General features: G+C 41.3%; 1 non-coding gene across 1 annotated transcript; it reads left to right on the top strand.

Moving 5' to 3' along the window:
- Positions 1-12,282: 12,282 nt before the first annotated feature.
- Positions 12,283-12,358, top strand: trnap-ugg. The gene has a single exon. It is a non-coding gene; the product is annotated as a tRNA-Pro (tRNA).
- Positions 12,359-20,756: the final 8,398 nt, after the last annotated feature.

Below are 20,756 nucleotides of genomic sequence, written 5' to 3'. Positions count from 1 at the left end.
TCTGGCCTCTTTCTAGAGCTCCGACTGGAAACATTTGTTTTAAACGGTCATCCAACTGGGAATTCTGGTCTCTTTCTAGAGCTCCGACTGGAAACATTTGTTTTAAACGGTCATCCAACTGGGAATTTTGGTCTCTTTCTAGAGCTCCGACTGGAAACATTTGTTTTAAACGGTCATCCAACTGGGAATTCTGGTCTCTTTCTAGAGCTCCGACTGGAAACATTTGTTTTAAACGGTCATCCAACTGAGAATTCTGGTCTCTTTCTAGATCTCCGACTGGAAACATTTGTTTTAAACGGGTCATCCAACTGGGAATTCTGGTCTCTTTCTAGAGCTCCGACTGGAAACATTTGTTTTAAACGGTCATTCAACTCGGAATTCTGGCCTCTTTCTAGAGCTCCGACTGGAAACATTTGTTTTAAACGGTCATTCAACTGGGAATTCTGGCCTCTTTCTAGAGCTCCGACTGGAACATTTGTTTTAAACGGTCATCCTACTGGGAATTCTGGCCTCTTTCTAGAGCTCCGACTGGAAACATTTGTTTTAAACGGTCATCCAACTGGGAATTCTGGTCTCTTTCTAGAGCTCCGACTGGAAACATTTGTTTTAAACGGTCATCCAACTGGGAATTCTGGTCTCTTTCTAGAGCTCCGACTGGAAACATTTGTTTTAAACGGTCATCCAACTGGGAATTCTGGTCTCTTTCTAGAGCTCTGACTGGAAACATTTGTTTTAAACGGTCATCCAACTGGGAATTCTGGTCTCTTTCTAGAGCTCCGACTGGAAACATTTGTTTTAAACGGTCATTCAACTCGGAATTCTGGCCACTTTCTAGAGCTCCGACTGGAAACATTTGTTTAAACGGTCATCCAACTCAAAATGCTGGCCTCTTTCTAGAGCTCCGACTGGAAACATTTGTTTTAAACGGTCATCCAACTGGGAATTCTGGTCTCTTTCTAGAGCTCCGACTGGAAACATTTGTTTTAAACGGTCATCCTACTGGGAATTCTGGCCTCTTTCTAGAGCTCCGACTGGAAACATTTGTTTTAAACGGTCATCCAACTGGGAATTCTGGTCTCTTTCTAGAGCTCCGACTGGAAACATTTGTTTTAAACGGTCATCCAACTGGGAATTTTGGTCTCTTTCTAGAGCTCCGACTGGAAACATTTGTTTTAAACGGTCATCCAACTGGGAATTTTGGTCTCTTTCTAGAGCTCCGACTGGAAACATTTGTTTTAAACGGTCATCCAACTGAGAATTCTGGTCTCTTTCTAGATCTCCGACTGGAAACATTTGTTTTAAACGGTCATCCAACTGGGAATTCTCGTCTCTTTCTAGAGCTCCGACTGGAAACATTTGTTTTAAACGGTCATCCAACTGAGAATTCTGGTCTCTTTCTAGATCTCCGACTGGAAACATTTGTTTTAAACGGTCATCCAACTGGGAATTCTGGTCTCTTTCTAGAGCTCTGACTGGAAACATTTGTTTTAAACGGTCATTCAACTCGGAATTCTGGCCTCTTTCTAGAGCTCCGACTGGAAACATTTGTTTAAACGGTCATTCAACTGGGAATTATGGCCTCTTTCTAGAGCTCCGACTGGAAACATTTGTTTAAACGGTCATCCAACTCAAAATTCTGGCCTCTTTCTAGAGCTCCGACTTTCCTGTAGAACTGTGACCATGGTGACACTTGATAACTTCCAATTGAATTAACTAAACACGGCCATTAATAATTACATAATAACACAAGGCTACAACGACAATAAACTGAAGTTAAAGGCTATTTGTTACATCTGTTTGCCAGCTCCAGGTTGGCTACACAAGTGGCACAAAATGATTTCCAACGACTCCAGTCATTTCAACATATTTATAGTATAAAATGGCAGACTACAGTAGCCTAGACAGGCATAACAATTAATAGGCTACTTGATGGCCAACAGATCTATCATTCTCCACATTTAATGTCAGTTTCATTGTGGAGTTTTTCTCATAACCAGTTTACCTCCAGTTTAAGGTAAAGGACACCTGACTTTATATTTAATGCCTTTTGGAATCCACATTTTCCACTAAATAAGAAGTGATATTTCCTGGGGCCAGAAAAGGCTCTGCATGGTAGGAATGGCCCAGCAGCACTCCAACACTAGTTTGGTGAATTCCAAATGTTCCCTTTATTCTAGATTAAGTGTAAGTCGCTCTAGTCTCACTAACTGTAAGTCGCTCTGGATAAGAGCGTCTGCTAAATGACTAAAATGTAAATGTAAATGTAATTATTAACCTGAAATACTCACTTTACTTTGAAATTGCGTTGCAGTTTAGAGATTAAACTATGAGCTGCTCTGTCATCTCAAAATGGCCCCTGTACAGATACTTTGTTATTTTCAGTTTCAACTGCAGTCATGGCCTCACACCCTTTATATTCCAATAGTAACCAGAGGGTGGCGCTAACAGTCAGTTGCATGTGATTGCAGTAACTCCTGACATTGTGCCAAATCTTGCTTCCTTTTTTTTTTATAGTCCTTCTTCAAGACATCTCTTATATTATTTTAGCTAAACTTATAATTTACTAGAAACCAGGTATAGTTAAGTGTTTTTTTCTCTCCAAAAAAACGATTTACTGTAGGCCTATAATAATTGTTAACATTCCTCAATTAAACTGTATTAAAATATTTGATGATAAGTTGAATCAGGTGTGTAAGTCCTGGGCAAGAACAAAAGGATTGAGAAACCCTGAGATAAACATCAAACCATATCATTGAAAAGCTCCAGCACCATCTTCACCAGACGTTTTGCTGATAACAAAACCCAAGAACAAAACCCAAGACCTGAGCATGTGTAAAAACCTTCGCATGATATGGTTTTCCATAAGCAAAGTCGACATTAGAATGCAGTTTAAACCACCTCCGACAGAATGTATCTAACGTGCTCTAGAGAGCCTAAAGTAGTTTTCCTGTGATTTGTCACCTTATTTCTTGATCAGTTCTACAGCGTTAATATGTTTCATGGAATAAGGGTTGTAAAATAGGTGTCTCCATAATGACAATGATAATGGCCTACCTTATAACGCTAAGGCCTATTGATTATAATAATATGCCATTTGGCAGACGTTTTTATCCAAAGCGACTTACAGTCATACATTTCGAGTAGCAGTTCTACTAACTAGTCATATCTAATTCCAGGTATTCATTCTCTTACTCTGTCCATTATCCAATAACAATGGACAAAAGGGTCCTATCTTGTCAGCCTTGTCAGCAGGTGGCCAAGGACAACACCCACGCCATAGGCCTCTCAGTTCTTCCAACTCACGAGTTCTTGCTCTGAGGACACACACACACACAAACACACACACACACACATCATCACTGTTAAACACACACACACACACACACACACATCATCACTGTTAAACACACACACACACACACACACACACAAAAAATCCCTCTCTTAGGCTGAACATTTGAAGACAGAGAACCCGACTCAGAGCCAATGCAACAGTGACAGTAGCCTGCAGGGGACCTCGCCCAACTCATCAGGACCAATCAGAAGATCAGAACTACTAGATTGAACCTACTTCATTTATTGCATAAAATGTCTGCACACAATGTTTCGGGGCTCTCTTCAGATAATAATAATAATAATAATAATAATAATAATAATAATATGCCATTTAGCAGACGCTTTTATCCAAAGCGACTTACAGTCATGCGTGCATACATTTTTGTGTATGGGTGGTCCCCGGGGGATCGAACCCACTACCTTGGCGTTACAAGCACCATGCTCTACCAGCTGAGCTACAGAAAGTGGATACTCATGGATGCGCATTGCAATTGTAAAATGTCAACACAATTGGAGACACCACGTCATTTTTGGAGACATGTTATTGACAGTAAACTATTGTAGATGCGACTGCTAACTAACTAAAACATTTTAGCTGGCTAGCTAATCATCTTAGCTAAATGTGGGGCAAACAATTCAGTTATTTACCGTTAATTTGAGGGATTGGGGTGAAAGAAATCGAGTTACATAGTGATACTTTCACGATATACTGTATTGACAATATCGCAATATTTTAGCGCTAGTTGGCTGTACCTGCACCAAAACACTATTATTGTTCCTTCATAGCTTGTTCTCAATCTTTTCACATTGGGAGCCAATTTGTTTTCAGCACTTTTATTTCCATGACTGATCAAAACTCGTTCTCATGGCTTTCTGATCCCTCTGCAACAGACATATGGTGCGCAATAAAATCACAGTATCGAATCGCACTACGTGATAGAATCATGAGACTCGCAATGCTGATGCATATATCTTATCGTGAGGTTCCTGGCAATTCCCAGCCCAAGTTCATTTGCCACAACAAATCTCTTCGCTAGCAAACGCGATGTCTTCTCCAAAACGGCAATGTGTCTCCAGCAATGTTTACTTTTTTGACGTTCTATGGCATCTCCACTTTCCAAGCATATATGACCACATGTAATATTTTGGTAAGTGATGCAAATAGTGAACTATGTAGGGCCAGGATGTAAAATATATGTAGCTGCAGCAATTTCTCTTATCTGATATGGTAAGTAATGGGGCTTAATTTATAGCTCCCTAAGAGTTTGACGAACGGGTCCGTGAACGCGATTCCAGATATATTTACCTCTGAATAAACTGCCTTTATTACACCATATCCACATCCAGTAAACTTGTGATTATCAACACTAACCTCATCGTTGTGGCGGCGGACAGCTAGCCTGTATCCCTCGTCATCCAGTTGAGTGAGTGGCAATGTCTTTTTTCGTTCGTACCAATTTTTGGAAAATCCTCGGGTGTAGGACTTTCCGCTTTTAGTAGAAACCTGTTGAATTATTAAATTTGGTCTGGGAGGTCCTAATTGTTTCGTTGCCAATTTATCTTCATTTGTTCGCCGACAAAAAGGAATTTCTTTCAAACAATCCACTCTTTTCTCAGTTACGTTCATGGTTACGTAACGTTATGACGAAAGCGCGTAAGTGCAAGCCCACAGACACCCATTGAGATTGTATTGAAGGCTCTGAAATTTGAAAAAAATAGATTTTACATGGGAGTCTATGACAGAAGTTCTGGGCGATTTTCAATCTGACTGAAATCGCCCCAAAAGGGGGTGGAGCCATTTGAAGCACGACTTTAGCCTGATTCGACATTTAGTGGCAGTGTGGCACTGTGGCAGATCAGACGTATAGATTACAACACTGATAACTACTGTTGCCGTGATATAATTGATTAGAAAAAAATCCCTTCCTTTTCCCCGTTTGGCAGTGCGTCGCTCCATATCGCCCTATTGAACAGGCCGTCCCTGGACTGGAGAGCGCCACTAACGACAAATAGGAAGACCACAAGATGGTCTTTGTCTTCTGTAAACATTGCACTTTGAAATGAGGATATGAATCTGTGATTTTCAACCATCTGACCTGCTGCTGTCTGATTCATATCATCTGATTAAGTTACCAGACGTTTGACTGATAGCAAAACCCAAGAACAGAATGCAGTTTAAACCACCTCCGACAGAATGTATCTAACGTGCTCTAGAGCGCCTAAAGTAGTTTTCCTGTGATTTGTCACCTTATTTCTTGATGTGCATCAGTTCTACAGCGTTAATATGTTTCATGGAATAAGGGTTGTAAAATAATAATGTATGCACTCACTAACTGTAAGTCGCTCTGGATAAGAGCGTCTGCTGAATGACAAAAATGTAAATGTAAATGTAAATGTAAATAGGTGTCTCCTTAGTCATAGACTGTTCTCTCTGCTACCGCACGGCAAGCGGTACCGGAGTGCCAAGTCTAGGTCCAAAAGACTTCTCAACAGCTTCTACCCCCAAGCCATAAGACTCCTGAACAGCTAATCATGGCTACCCGGACTATTTGCACTGCCCCCCCACCCCATCCTTTTTATGCTGCTGCTACTCTGTTAAGTATTTATGCATAGTCACTTTAACTCTACCCACATGTACATATTACCTCAACTACCTCAACTAGCCGGTGCCCCCGCACATTGACTCTGCAACGGTACCCCCCTGTATATATAGCCTCCCTACTGTCACTTTATTTTACTTCTGCTCTTTTTTCTCAACACTTTTTTTGTTGTTGTTTTATTCTTACTTTTTTTGTTTAAAATAAATGCACTGTTGGTTAAGGGCTGTAAGTAAGCATTTCACTGTAATGTCTGCACCTGTTGTATTCGGCGCATGTGACCAATAAAATTTGATTTGATTTGATTTGAATCTAAATAACATGTATAATAGTCTACCTCATATCTCATTCCAGGTATTCATTCTCTTACTCTGTCCTTTAGAATAGACTATTGTTCGGAAATACTTACTTTATTTTTCAGTTCTCTCCATATAGTGTTTTCTGCTCTGTCATCTCCAAATGGATCCTGTACTTTCTGTTTCAGCTCAACCGTCTCCCCTTCCTGATAATAAAGTGTTTTATTGGTATCTTCCACTAGATGGCAGTAAACACCTGCTGTAACTAGACTACGACTATGTGTTCGGTTTCATACATGCAGTTTCCCAGAGGAGGAGTGCTGATCTAGGATCAGGTCCCCCCTGTCCATTTAATCTGTTTCATTATGATCTAAAAGGAAAAACTGATCCCAGATCAGTACTCCTACTCTTTATGAATACTGTCACAGGTGACTCCTCAAGATGAGGCTCATTATTTATAAGTTATATTCTTTAAGAATTAATTAGTATCATTAATTGAACTGCTTTGCCATGAACAGATCTGTGAGGTCTTAACTTAAAGGTACTATATAGACCTTATGGTTATTTTAATGGGGTTGAACATTCATCCCATCAGATTGTGTAACGGATTTTAGGAGTTCAGAAAAATACTGACTGACCTCACCCTCTCTGACCTCACCCTGCTGAAACACACTCAAGTAAAGACCACATAGCTACAGTTATACGCTTGTCAGGTTTTATCCACTTTTACAGCCAATGTATCGACTGGTATCCATATGAATCAGTGGAATATACTGACTAGTTAACCACCTCCCAATAAGGGTTCAGCAAATCTATTTTATTGGTCACATACACATATTTAGCAGATGCTATGGAGGGTGTAGTAAAATGCTTGTGTTCCTAGCTCAGTGCAGTAAAATCTAACAATACACAACAATACACACAGATCTAAAAAAGGAAAATAATGGAATTAAGAAATATAGAAATATGAGGAGGACATCAAGCATACAGCACTAAACAGACAGACATCTCAGGACATCAACAACTCCTGGGGGCATATCAACATTCTACATGGACTTCCTCTCCTTGTCTCCTCTCCTTGTCTCCTCTCCTTGTCTCCTCTCCTTCATCTCAACTACATGAGAGAACTGGACAGGTGAAAGCAATGTTTCCACACCTAGTACTAACTTCAGGGTCCAAGACAAATGCGCTGTAAGACGTCGGTACCCAGGTGATAATGTGTCTCTCTCCTCACTGGTTGAATGATGCCAATGGATGAACGGGCGATGGAAACGGATAATGGTGCACGTTACTTTACAATTACATTTGAATGAACTGAACGATGAGGAGGGTGAAGAGGGTGAATTTAATTTAGAACAATGGTGTAATGATGATGAAGAATTGTGGGTGGTCTAATTATTTTTACGCATTTTGCCATGTGGTGTAGAGAAAATATTGCAGTTTTAAAGCAAGTATTCTGCAGTTATACACATTTTGCATTGGGGTGGAGAGAAAATGTAGCCATTTTATAACCAATTTCATGCAATTCTACATATTTTGCCATGGGGCAGAGAGAATTATTGCAGTTTTAAAGCAAATGTCCTGCAATTTTACCCATTTTGCCAAGATTGCTTGAGTTATCTTAATTAATTCAGACGATTTTGAGTGTATACTGGCTACGGCATCTCAAAAAGGACAAATAGGACTACTGCGTCTTTTTTTCCGATTTTCTAGCGAAGGTCTTTTAAGGTCTTTTTTAAGGGAGTATACTAGAACACTCGTTGGGTTTGGCCTAGCAGAGTTCAGCGCCAGCCGAACTGAAGCATTATTCATGAGATTGATTCATGAGTTAAAACACGGGTAAGGACACAATACAGGGTCCCATTCAATCAATAAATTACTCTTGTTTTCATATCCTTTCATGGATATCTTTTCACCGATATTTATTTATGTAATTCATCCTTTACAATTGTTTCTGCACTATTTATCAAGCTTTGGCACTCATGTATACAGCAAATAATTTGACCGTGAGCCTTGTGGGTTGATATAATTCTCTTTTACATTTTACTTTGTAAAAAGAAGCTGTTACTGGACTGTATTACTTACTATAACTCTATTACTAATCACATCTATAAATACTATTTATCAAATGTATTACATTGTCATGTTTTTATTGTAAGGGAAACGAAAATATGCTACATGTTGCAGTAGGCCTTTGTAGAATATTATATAACGTCTAATCCTGAATGCTGATTGGTTATAATATAAAACATATCCTTACATGCATTTTATGTACTTCTAAATATACAACTATTCAAAATAAGTAACAAAATATTCTTAAGACATGACTGCATTCAATCAAGCAATATATTTTATTTTAGATGGTATTTATTTAGATTGATAACAACCCAGTAGATGAATCTGATGCGTTTGCTAAAGGAGATGCCCAACAACGTCCCCTACTGAAGTCTGAACGGTCTATAATACAGTGCCTTCAGAAAGTATTCACACCCCTTGAATTTTTCCACATTTTGTTGTTACACAGCCTGAATTAAAAATTGATTAAATTGAGATTTTGTGTCACTGGACTACACACAATACTCCATAATGTCAAAGTGGAATAATGTTTTTAGAAATTAATTAAAAATGAAAAGCTGAAATGTCTTGAGTCAACAAGTATTCAACCCCCTTTGTTATGGCAAGCCTAAATAAGTTCAGGAGTAAAAATGTGCTAACAAGACACATAATAAGTTCCATGGACTCACCTGTGTGCAATAATAGTGTTTAACAGGATTTCTGAATGACAACCTCATCTCTGTATACCACATATAAAATTATCTGTAAGGTCCCTCAGTTGAGCAGTGAATTTCAAACACAAATTCAACCACAAAGACCAGGGAGGTTTTCCAATGCCTCGCAAAGAAGGGCACCTATTAGTAGATGGGTAAAAATAAAATAAAAAGCAGAATATTTCTTTGAGCATGGTGTTAATTACACTTTGGATGGTGTGTCACTACGAAGATACAGCCGTCCTTCTTAACTCAGTTGCCGGTGAGGAAGGAAACCGCTCAGGGATTTCACCATGAGGCCAATGGTGACTTTAAAACAGTTAGAGTTGAATGGCTGTGATAAGAGAAAACTGAGGATGGATCAACAACATTGTAGTTACTCCATAACACTAACCTAATTGACAGTGTGAAAAGAAGCCTGTACAGAATACATTCACATTTCAGTCATTTAGCAGATGCTATGGTCCCCCGTGGGAATCAAACCCACAACCCTGGCATTGCAAGCACCTTGCTCTACCAACTGAGCCACACGGGACACAAATATTACAAAACATGCATCCTGTTTGCAATAAAGCACTAAAGTAAAACTGCTAAAAAATGTGGCAAAGAAATTCACTTTATGTCCTGAATAAAACGTTTTATGTTTGGGGCAAATCCAACACAACACATCACTGAGTGCCACTGTTTTCTTGGTGGTGGCTGCATCATGTTATGGGTCTGCTTGTCATCGACAAGGACTAGGGAGTTTTGGGGGGGGATAAAAAGAAACTGAATAGAGCTAAGCACAGGCAAACTCGTAGAGGAAAACCTGCTTCAGACTGCTTTCCAACAGACACTGGGAGACAAATTCACTTTTCAGCAGGACAATAACCTAAAATACAAGGCAAAATATACACTGGAGTTGCTTACCAAGACGACATTGAATGTTCCTGAGTGGCTTAAAATCTATTGAAAATCTATGTCAAGACCTGGAAATGGCTGTCTAGCAATGACCAACAACCAACTTGACAGAGCTGTGTTTCGACTAAGGGGTGTGAATACGTATCTACATTTGATATTTCTGTATTTATTTTTCAATACATTTGCAAACATTTCAAAAAAACTTGTTTTCACTTTGTCATTATGGGATATTGTGTGTAGCTCTGCTCTGCTCACCCAACACACCTGTGCAGGATTACTAATCAACACACCTGCAAGACATTCCCCTAATCAAATGACTGGCACAAGAGTGCAGGCTGGACCTCACTCAGGTGGAGCAGTTAGGAAGACAGCCACAGCAGGCCGACTCTCCCACGTAAACTGTGTTTCGCTTTCCTTCCACTGACTCCTCAGGAGAGTTCTGGACTCTGCCAGTGAGGCCACGCCCCCACAAGTGACTACAGGTGGCCGCCATCTTTAACCCCCTCCTGCCTGAACGTCTTGTGGACTAGAGCGCCAGTTAACCCCCTCCTGCCTGAACGTCTTGTGGACTAGAGCGCCAGTTAACCCCCTCCTGCCTGAACGTCTTGTGGACCAGAGCGCCAGTTAACCCCCTCCTGCCTGAACGTCTTGTGGACTAGAGCGCCAGTTAACCCCCTCCTGCCTGAACGTCTTGTGGACTAGAGCGCCAGTTAACCCCCTCCTGCCTGAACGTCTTGTGGACTAGAGCGCCAGTTAACCCCCCTCCTGCCTGAACGTCTTGTGGACTAGAGCGCCAGTTAACCCCCCCCCTCCTGCCTGAACGTCTTGTGGACTAGAGCGCCAGTTAACCCCCCTCCTGCCTGAACGTCTTGTGGACTAGAGCGCCAGTTAACCCCCTCCTCCCTGAACGCCTTGTGGACTAGACACTAAAAGCTAAAGTAAAAGCATCTGAAACTTTTGTTGTGTCCGGCACACCCCACTCTTCCCGACACCACCATTCTCTTCTCTAGCAAATAAACCATCTATCTTCTGAATGAAGCTTGTAACGTCAGTACAGTAGCCTCTGCTTCAGAGAGGGGAGGGGCAGGTAGCCTAAACACACCCACTGGTAAAGACTTTCAGCTGGCAGGCAGAAGCTGGAATAAGTTGGAGTGACAGAGTGAGGTCTTTGCATTAGCACTTTATAGCGTTTTTTGTGTGTGACTCGTAAAATAACACTTTTTAACCAGTTGTTTTTAAAATAACAGTTCTGTTCTGGAACACTATCGATCACTTTCGTTCCCGGTTCTGTTGCTTTTCCTTGAAAACATTTTTTTCTGGTTTTCGGTTCTGTTGATCTTGCTTCCTCTCGACTGCCTTTAACTTTTTAAGACAATTATTTTCATTGTTAGAGCGGCCAATGGAGTATCTGGTCAATAGATCGGTTTTCATCCAATATTCGAAAGGTTTCCATGCGAATGTTCTAAAATCTGCATAAAACAATATGCGCATGTTTCCATCAAACTGATTTTTTGTGGATAAAAGACTGTACATGATAACGTAATTACTTTTGTGGTTAAATTCCCATGTGCCACATGAAAAACACAAGTTAAATGGGTTTCCATCGCATCTTCAACTCTACTGATGGTTTTGTCACTAAAGCTGTTGCATTATATAGCAAATGTGCCCACTCTGGCCATGGTACATGCCAACAACTCACAGATACAGTGTGGGCATGGCTATATCGATATTATTTGTATTTCACAAATGGCAGCTAAGCATCGATCATCATGTTAGCTGAATAAGACCCTTAATATTTATTGGAAAGGAGCATCAAGCTCGTCACCTTGCACTTTCAACAACCTGTGAAGTTCATCATAACTTATTTCATCTGTAGCCTAAAACTGCCTGCTTTCCCCCAGTCGTAGTGGGAGGACCACGCAACATATCGCGTGACTCCAAGTTTACTTTGATATGATGGTTATAGTGTATTATCAGTGCTTAATTTGATCCGGATCCTGCCGGAACAGGATCCGGCACCTCTCCGTTTTGGACTGTTTTGTTCAGGAACCTATTTGGCCGGATCCGTACCTCTCCTGGCATGAAAGATAATTGTCACTTTTAGCAAAGTAAAAATTCTAATAATCTCTCCCAGAACTCTCTCTGCTCTGACAGACATGAGCCTCCAACTCCCATCTCTCCAGCATTGCCCATCATGTAAGAGCCACGCCAAGGGTTCTGGAGGAGCTGCAGCTCGCCTGATCAATTCAAATACATTTTACAAAGTTATAGAATTACTGCTGTCTGTTCAGAAATAAATGAAATAATTCAAAATAGCATACTACACCATGAGAAAGCCTAAAATGTAGTCACAGAGGATAAATAGCTTATTTTAAAAATAACCTAGGCCCCGTGTAGCTCAGTTGGTAGAGCATGGCATTTGGAATGCCAGGGTTGTGGGTTCGATTCCCACGGTGCGCCAGTATGAAAATGTATGCACTCACTAACTGTAAGTCGGTCTGGATAAGAGCGTCTGCTAAATGACTAAAATGTAAATGGAGTGCAGCACAATAACAAGGCATACTGTGGGGAACGCGCGGCAAATCTGTCAGTGAAACTTTAAAACATTTTTAGGACTATAATTTCCTCCTCATATTGTAGCATACAACATGTCTAGACACACCCAGGCATAGGCTATTGATGGATTCAAGTTCGTTTTCATTGATCTCAGATTCTCAGTTTTTCAGTGTCATAAATAGCCTGTCATTTCGATCATTTGTGCGGTATTGCGCTTTCAAGTCAAATGGGAACTCGGGAAAACATTTGGTAGAATCATGACATCAGTGGTCTTCAAATCAGGTAAGTCGGAGCTCTAGAAAGAGGCCAGAAATCCGAGTTGGATGACCGTTTAAAACAAATGTTTCCAGTCGGAGCTCTAGAAAGAGGCCAGAATTCCCAGTAGGATGACCGTTTAAAACAAATGTTTCCAGTCGGAGCTCTAGAAAGAGGCCAGAATTCCCAGTAGGATGACAGTTTAAAACAAATGTTTCCAGTCGGAGCTCTAGAAAGAGGCCAGAATTCCCAGTAGGATGACCGTTTAAAACAAATGTTTCCAGTCGGAGCTCTGGAAAGAGGCCAGAATTCCCAGTAGGATGACCGTTTAAAACAAATGTTTCCAGTCGGAGCTCTAGAAAGAGGCCAGAATTCCCAGTAGGATGACAGTTTAAAACAAATGTTTCCAGTCGGAGCTCTAGAAAGAGGCCAGAATTCCCAGTAGGATGACCGTTTAAAACAAATGTTTCAGTCGGAGCTCTGGAAAGAGGCCAGAATTCCCAGTAGGATGACCGTTTAAAACAAATGTTTCAGTCGGAGCTCTAGAAAGAGGCCAGAATTCCCAGTAGGATGACCGTTTAAAACAAATGTTTCCAGTCGGAGCTCTGGAAAGAGGCCAGAATTCCCAGTAGGATGACCGTTTAAAACAAATGTTTCCAGTCGGAGCTCTAGAAAGAGGCCAGAATTTCGAGTTGGATGACTGTTTAAAACAAATGTTTCCAGTCGGAGCTCTGGAAAGAGGCCAGAATTCCCAGTAGGATGACCGTTTAAAACAAATGTTTCCAGTCGGAGCTCTAGAAAGAGGCCAGAATTCCCTAGTTGGATGACCGTTTAAAACAAATGTTTCTAGTCGGAGCTCTAGAAAGAGGCCAGAATTCCCAGTAGGATGACCGTTTAAAACAAATGTTTCCAGTCGGAGCTCTAGAAAGAGGCCAGAATTCCCAGTTGGATGACCGTTTAAAACAAATGTTTCCAGTCGGAGCTCGTTTTTTCCCTATTTTCCAGTTGTCTTGAACTCATTAAAGTCGGAAGTCTGAGATTTCCCAGCTCAGAGTTTCCAGTTGTTTTGAACACGGCATTAATAAAGATTATGCCAGAGTCTGCAGTCAAGTAAAATGACGTGGAATTGCATGAAATGCGTTTATAAAAGGCCAAATTGCTAAAACACTAAAACCCATTGGCTGAACAAAGTTCTCAGTTGCCTGGACTCATTTAGCTAATTATGCAGTCTGTTGTCAATAACTTAAACCATTTCACATGGTAAAACACAATATGCAGATCTCACTTAGACTTTTCAACATAACTCTAAACACATTCTCATTCTCCAAACACATTCTGCACTCTAATGCACATGTCATCCATACTGGTAAACACAAGAGGCAACAATCAAATACAAATAGAGAACACATGTCATTGATTGAACACAACCACTCAAAATGGATTTAACCTGTTTCAAATGATGCGACACAACCAATATAAGGCAGTTCAGAGAGCAAACACGTTGTTGAAGGTGGGAAGGAGAAAGTCTGAGAATGGATAGAAGAAACAATGTGAGAGGACGAGGACGAGTGCGTATGCCAGGTGGGCGACGAGGAGGAAGAGGAGGAGGAGGTCAAGAATGAGGAAGAGGAGGACGAAGAGGAAGAGACAATGATGGAAAAACATGACATTTGTTTTGAGATTTAAAATATACTTCTCCCTGAGAACTGTATGTTTTGAACAATGTGTTTTCTATTTTTTCGGTGTATTGTTTACTGACTGCTTGAGAGTGTTTATCATTTTGATCACTTTGTTTATGATTTGAGAGCAGTGTTTGATTTTGAACACAGGTAAAAACTGTTTTGAGGGCGAATGTTTCATTTTGCGAGAGGAGTCAGAGGTTTTGTAAATAGTGCTTGAAGATGAGGTTTTGTGTTTAATGTTTTCAGGAAATGGAGCAAGGTTTCAGAAATTGTGTTTTAGCAATTGAGAACAACTGTAATGCCAAACACCACAGACTACAATTAAAATGTACTTTCCATAAATATGACCATTTACGTCACATTAAATTAATCTCTTTTTCATATATCACTTCTAAACTGACAAATAAACATCAAATATACCTTTTACAAATACATCAGCACGTTTAATACATTTGTTTCAAGCAATAGAGCATATGCTTTGAATACTGGTCTGTAGGGCAAATATGCAGTTTTGGGCAAATTCTCATATCACTTTGCTCAATTTGTCACATCCAAGGCTTTTGTATGGCTGTTGAAATGTGCAGAACAGTAATCAGCAATGCCTGCCCCATATGTACGGCCCTCTTTGAGTTGTTGCTGGTGCTGCTTTACTTTCTTGACTGTGTCATGTGACCTGCTCCTACCCTTGTCACACTCCATTGAAGCAGCATCAGCTCTCACAACTCCTCTCTGATTGCTTCCAGTGTCACCAAAGTGCTGCCAATACACAATTAGTCCATCCCATCTGATATAGCAGTGGCTCCCTCATTGAACGTGGCTACTGCCATACTGGCAATGAGGCTTTTGCCCAAGAAGACAGTTTTGGGCGTCACGACCATATTAGAGTTCAGACATTCATTTGCATTCTGGGTTCCTCCATGCTACATTCTTTTTGAGGATGTTATCATTTGACATCCTATGATATACAGGTATCATTTTCTGTGCATCCTCTCAATTAAAGAATGTATGGCCTCCATGTTTTTGTGACTGGGTGGATCTTCACCATTTTCTAGGGCTGGCTGGTACCAGCACCAATGTGCACACCTATCCCGTAGTTGGAAGTGAATCCTCTCGTGCCAAGAGCCATCAAAGGATCCATGAATGTCTATGATGGCATCCTCATCCTCCTTCAGCAACTCTGCTATGTCTGGGTCTATATCTGCATATTCTCATTTTGTCTCTCTTTACGTGGATTCCTCGCGGGAGATATTTTCAAACGAGCAAGCGCTGTGCAGCACATGAGGCCTTTTAACCAATCAGGTTGCCGGAAAGTGCCATTAAACGTCAGTAACCAATCAGGTTGCCGAAAGTGCCATTAAATTCCAGTAGCAATCAGGTTGCCGGAAAGTGCCATTAAACGTCAGTACATCAGTACAGTACATAATTTAGCAGACGCTCTTATCCAGAGCGACTTACAAATTGGTGCATTCACCTTAGAGCCAGTGGGATAACCACTTTACAATATATATATACAGTGAGGGAAAAAAGTATTTGATCCCTGCTGATTTTGTATGTTTGCCCACTGACAAAGACATGATCAATCTATCATTTTAATGGGAGGTTTATTTGAACAGTGAGAGACAGAATAACAAAAAAAATCCAGAAAAACGCATGTCAGAAATGTTATAAATGGATTTGCATTTTAATGAGGGAAATAAGTATTTGACCCCTCTGCAAAACATGACTTAGTACTTGGTGGCAAAACCCTTGTTGGCAATCACAGAGGTCAGACGTTTCTTGTAGTTGGCCACCAGGTTTGCACACATTCAGGAGGGATTTTGTCCCACTCCTCTTTGCAGATCTTCTCCAAGTCATTAAGGTTTCGAGGCTGACGTTTGGCAACTCAAACCTTCAGCTCCCTCCACAGATTTTCAATGGGATTAAGGTCTGGAGACTGGCTAGGCCACTCCAGGACCTTAATGTGCTTCTTCTTGAGCCACTCCTTTGTTGCCTTGGCCGTGTGTTTTGGGTCATTGTCATGCTGGAATACCCATCCACGACCCATTTTCAATGCGCTGGCTGAGGGAAGGAGGTTCTGACCCAAGATTTGATGGTACATGGCCCCGTCCATCGTACCTTTGATGCGGTGAAGTTGTCCTGTCCCCTTAGCAGAAAAAACTCCAAAAAGCATAATGTTTCCACCTCCATGTTTGACGGTGGGGGATGGTGTTCTTGCGGTCATAGGCAGCATTCCTCCTCCTCAAACACGGCGAGTTGAGTTGATGGCAAAGAGCTTGATTTTGGTCTCATCTGACCACAACACTTTCACCCAGTTCTCCTCTGAATCATTCAGATGTTCATTGGCAAACTTCAGACGGGCCTGTATATGTACTTTCTTGAGCAGGGGGACCTTGCGGGCGCTGCAGGATTTCAGTCCTTCACGGCGTAGTGTGTTACCAATTGTTTTCTTGGTGACTTTGGTCCCAGCTGCATTGACAAGATCCTCCCCGTGTAGTTCTGGGCTGATTCCTCACTGTTCTCATGATCATTGCAACTCCACAAGGTAAGATCTTGCATGGAGCCCCAGGCCGAGGGAGATTGACAGTTCTTTTGTGTTTCTTCCATTTGCAAATAATCGCACTAACTGTTGTCACCTTCTCACCAAGCTGCTTGGCGATGGTCTTATAGCCCATTCCAGCCTTGTGTAGGTCTACAATCTCGTCCTTGACATCCTTGGAGAGCTCTTTGGTCTTGGCCATAGTGGAGAGTTTGGAATCTGATTGATTGATTGCTTCTGTGGACAGGTGTCTTTTATACAGGTAACAAGCTGAGATTAGGAGCACTCCCTTTAAGAGTGTGCTCCTAATCTCAGCTCATTACCGGTATAAAAGACACCTGGGAGCCAGAAATCTTTCTGATTGAGAGGGGGTCAAATACTTATTTCCCTCATTAAAATGCAAATCAATTTATAACATTTTTGACATGCGCTTTTCTGGATTTTTTGGTCTCTCACTGGTCTCTCACTGTTCAAATAAACCTACAATTAAAATTATAGACTGATCATGTCTTTTGTCAGTGGGCAAACATACAAAATCAGCAGGGGATCAAACACTTTTTTCCCTCACTGTATATATATATTGTAAAGTGGTTATCCCACTGGCTCTAAGGTGAATGCACCAATTTGTAAGTCGCTCTGGATAAGAGTGTCTGCTAAATTATGTACTGTATCGATGTACTGACGTTTAATGGCACTTTCCGGCAACCTGATTGCTACTGGAATTTAATGGCACTTTCCGGCAACCTGATTGGTTACTGACGTTTAATGGCACTTTCCGCAACCTGATTGGTTAAAAGGTCTCATGTGCCGCAGCAGCGCTTGCTCGTTTGAAAATATCTCCCGAGGAATCCACGTAAAGAGAGACAAAATGAGAATGTGCAGATATAGACCCAGACATAGCAGAGTTGCTGAAGGAGGATGAGGATGCCATCATAGACATTCATGGATCCTTTGATGGCTCTTGGCACAAGAGAGGATTCACTTCCAACTACGGGATAGGTGTGTTTATTTATTTATTTATTTATTTTATTTTTTTTCACCTTTATTTAACCAGGTAAGCCAGTTGAGAACAGGTTCTCATTTACAACTGCGACCTGGCCAAGACAAAGCAAAGTAGTGCAACAAAAACAACACAGAGTTACATATGGGGTAAAAAAACATAAAGTCAGAAATACAACAGAAAATATATATACAGTGTGTGCAAATGTAGCAAGTTATGGAGGTAAGGCAATAAATAGGCTATAGTGCAGAATAATTACAATAGTATTAACACTGGAATGCTAGATGTGCAAGAGATTATGTGCAAATAGAGATACTGGGGTGCAAAGGAGCAAATTAAATAACAATATAGGGATGAGGTAGTTGGGTGGGCTAATTTCAGATGGGCTGTGTACAGGTTTAGTGATCGGTAAGGTGCTCTGACAACTGATGCTTAAAGTTATTGAGGGAGATAAGAGTCTCCAGCTTCAGAGATTTTTGCAATTCGTTCCAGTCATTGGCAGCAGAGAACTGGAAGGAATGAGCGGCCAAAGGAGGTGTTGGCTTTGGGAATGACCAGTGAGATATACCTGCTGGAGCGCAGACTACGGGTGGGTGCTGCTATGGTGACCAATGAGCTAATATAAGGCGGGGATTTGCCTAGCAGTGATTTATAGATGGCCTGGAGCCAGTGGGTTTGACGACGAACATGTAGTGAGGACCAGCCAACAAGAGCGTACAGGTCACAGTGGTGGGTAGTGTATGGGGCTTTGGAGACAAAACGGATGGCGCTGTGATAGACTACATCCAATTTGCTGAGTAGAGTGTTGGAGGCTATTTTATAAATGACATCGCCGAAGTCAAGGATCGGTAGGATAGTCAGTTTTACGAGGGCATGTTTGGCAGCATGAGTGAAGGAGGCTTTTGTTGCGAAATAGGAAGCCGATTCTAGATTTAACTTTGGATTGGAGATTCTTTATGTGAGTCTGGAAGTTGAGTTTACAGTCTAACCAGACACCTAGATATTTGTAGTTGTCCACATACTCCAGGTTAGACCCGTCGAGAGTGGTGATTCTAGTCGGGTGGGCGGGTGCTAGCAGCGTTCGATTGAAAAGCATGCATTTAGTTTTACTAGTGTTTAAGAGCAGTTGAAGGCTACTGAAGGATTGTTGTATGGCATTGAAGCTCGTTTGGAGGTTTGTTAACACAGTGTCCAATGAAGGGCCAGATGTATACAAAATGGTGTCGTCTGCGTAGAGGTGGATCTGAGAGTCAACAGCAGCAAGAGCGACATCATTGATATACACGGAGAAAAGTGTCGGCCCAAGAATTGAACCCTGTGGCACCCCCATAGAGACTGCCATAGGTCCAGACAACAGGCCCTCCGATTTGACACACTGAACTCTATCTGAGAAGTAGTTGGTGAACCAGGCGAGGCAGTCATTTGAGAAACCAAGGCTATTTAGTCTGCCAATAAGAATGCGGTGGTTGACAGAGTCGAAAGCCTTGGCCAGGTCTATGAAGACGGCTGCACAGTACTGTCTATTATCAATCGCGGTTATAATATCGTTTAGGACCTTGAGCGTGGCTGAAGTGCACCCGTGACCAGCTCGGAAACCGGATTGCATAGCGGAGAAGGTACGGTGGTATTCGAAATGGTCGATGATCTGTTTATTAACTTGGCTTTCGAATACTTTCGAAAGGCAGGGCAGGATGGATATAGGTCTGTAGCAGTTTGGATCTAGAGTGTCACCCCCTTTGAAGAGGGGGATGACCGCGGCAGCTTTCCAATCTCTGGGGATCTCAGACGTTATGAAAGAGAGGTTGAACAGACTAGTAATAGGGGTTGCGACAATTTCGGCGGCTAGTTTGTACATTGGCTAGTGTGTACATTGGTGCTGGTACCAGCCAGCCCTAGAAAATGGTGAAGATCCACCCAGTCACCCAGTCACAAAAAACATGGAGGCCATACATTCTTTAATTGAGAGGATGCACAGAAAATGGTACCTGTATATCATAGGATGTCAAATGATAACATCCTCAAAAGAATGTAGCATGGAGGAACCCAGAATGCAAATGAATGTCTGAACTCTAATATGGTCGCGACGCCCCAAAACTGTCTTCGTGGGCAAAAGCCTCATTGCCAGTATGGCAGTAGCCACGCTCAATGAGGGAGCCACTGCTATATCAAATGTGATGGACTAATTTTGTATTGGCAGCACTTTGGTGACACTGGAAGCAATCAGAGAGGAGTTGTGAGAGCTGATGCTGCTTCAATGGAGTGTGACAAGGGAGGCGCAGGTCACATGACACAGTCAAGAAAGTAAAGGAGCACCAGCAACAACTCAAAGAGGGCCGTACATATGGGGCAGGCATAGCTGATTACTGTTCTGCACATTTCAACAGCCATATGCTAGCCTTGGATGTGACAAATTGAGCAAAGTGATATGAGAATTTGGCCAAAAATTCAAAGCATATGCTCTATTGCTTGAAACAAATGTATTAAACGTGCTGATGTATTTGTAAAAGGTATATTTGATGTTTATTTGACAGTTTAGAAGTGATATATGAAAAAGAGATACATTTAATGTGACGTAAATGGTCATATTTATAGAAAGTCCATTTGAATTGCATTAGCCTATTTTTATCAGCCATGTTCTCTAAATGACATGTTCCCCGTGTGACAATTCATTTTTCTCAGTCTTCAGAGGACATTAACATTATTCAGCACACAGGTTCTTAGGTCTTATAGTCAGACTTTTACCGTGGCTTTTTTTGATATCTTGTGTCGTTTTTATTGTAAGTGTCATTTTATCTGTAAATATATGCAAAATATGCATCCGTCATACATG

This window comes from Coregonus clupeaformis, unplaced genomic scaffold (genome assembly GCF_020615455.1).
Source record: "Coregonus clupeaformis isolate EN_2021a unplaced genomic scaffold, ASM2061545v1 scaf0730, whole genome shotgun sequence".
Taxonomy (NCBI): domain Eukaryota; kingdom Metazoa; phylum Chordata; class Actinopteri; order Salmoniformes; family Salmonidae; genus Coregonus; species Coregonus clupeaformis.
The sequence above is the reverse complement of the archived record's forward strand: the minus strand, read 5'-3'. Positions and strand labels throughout refer to the sequence as shown.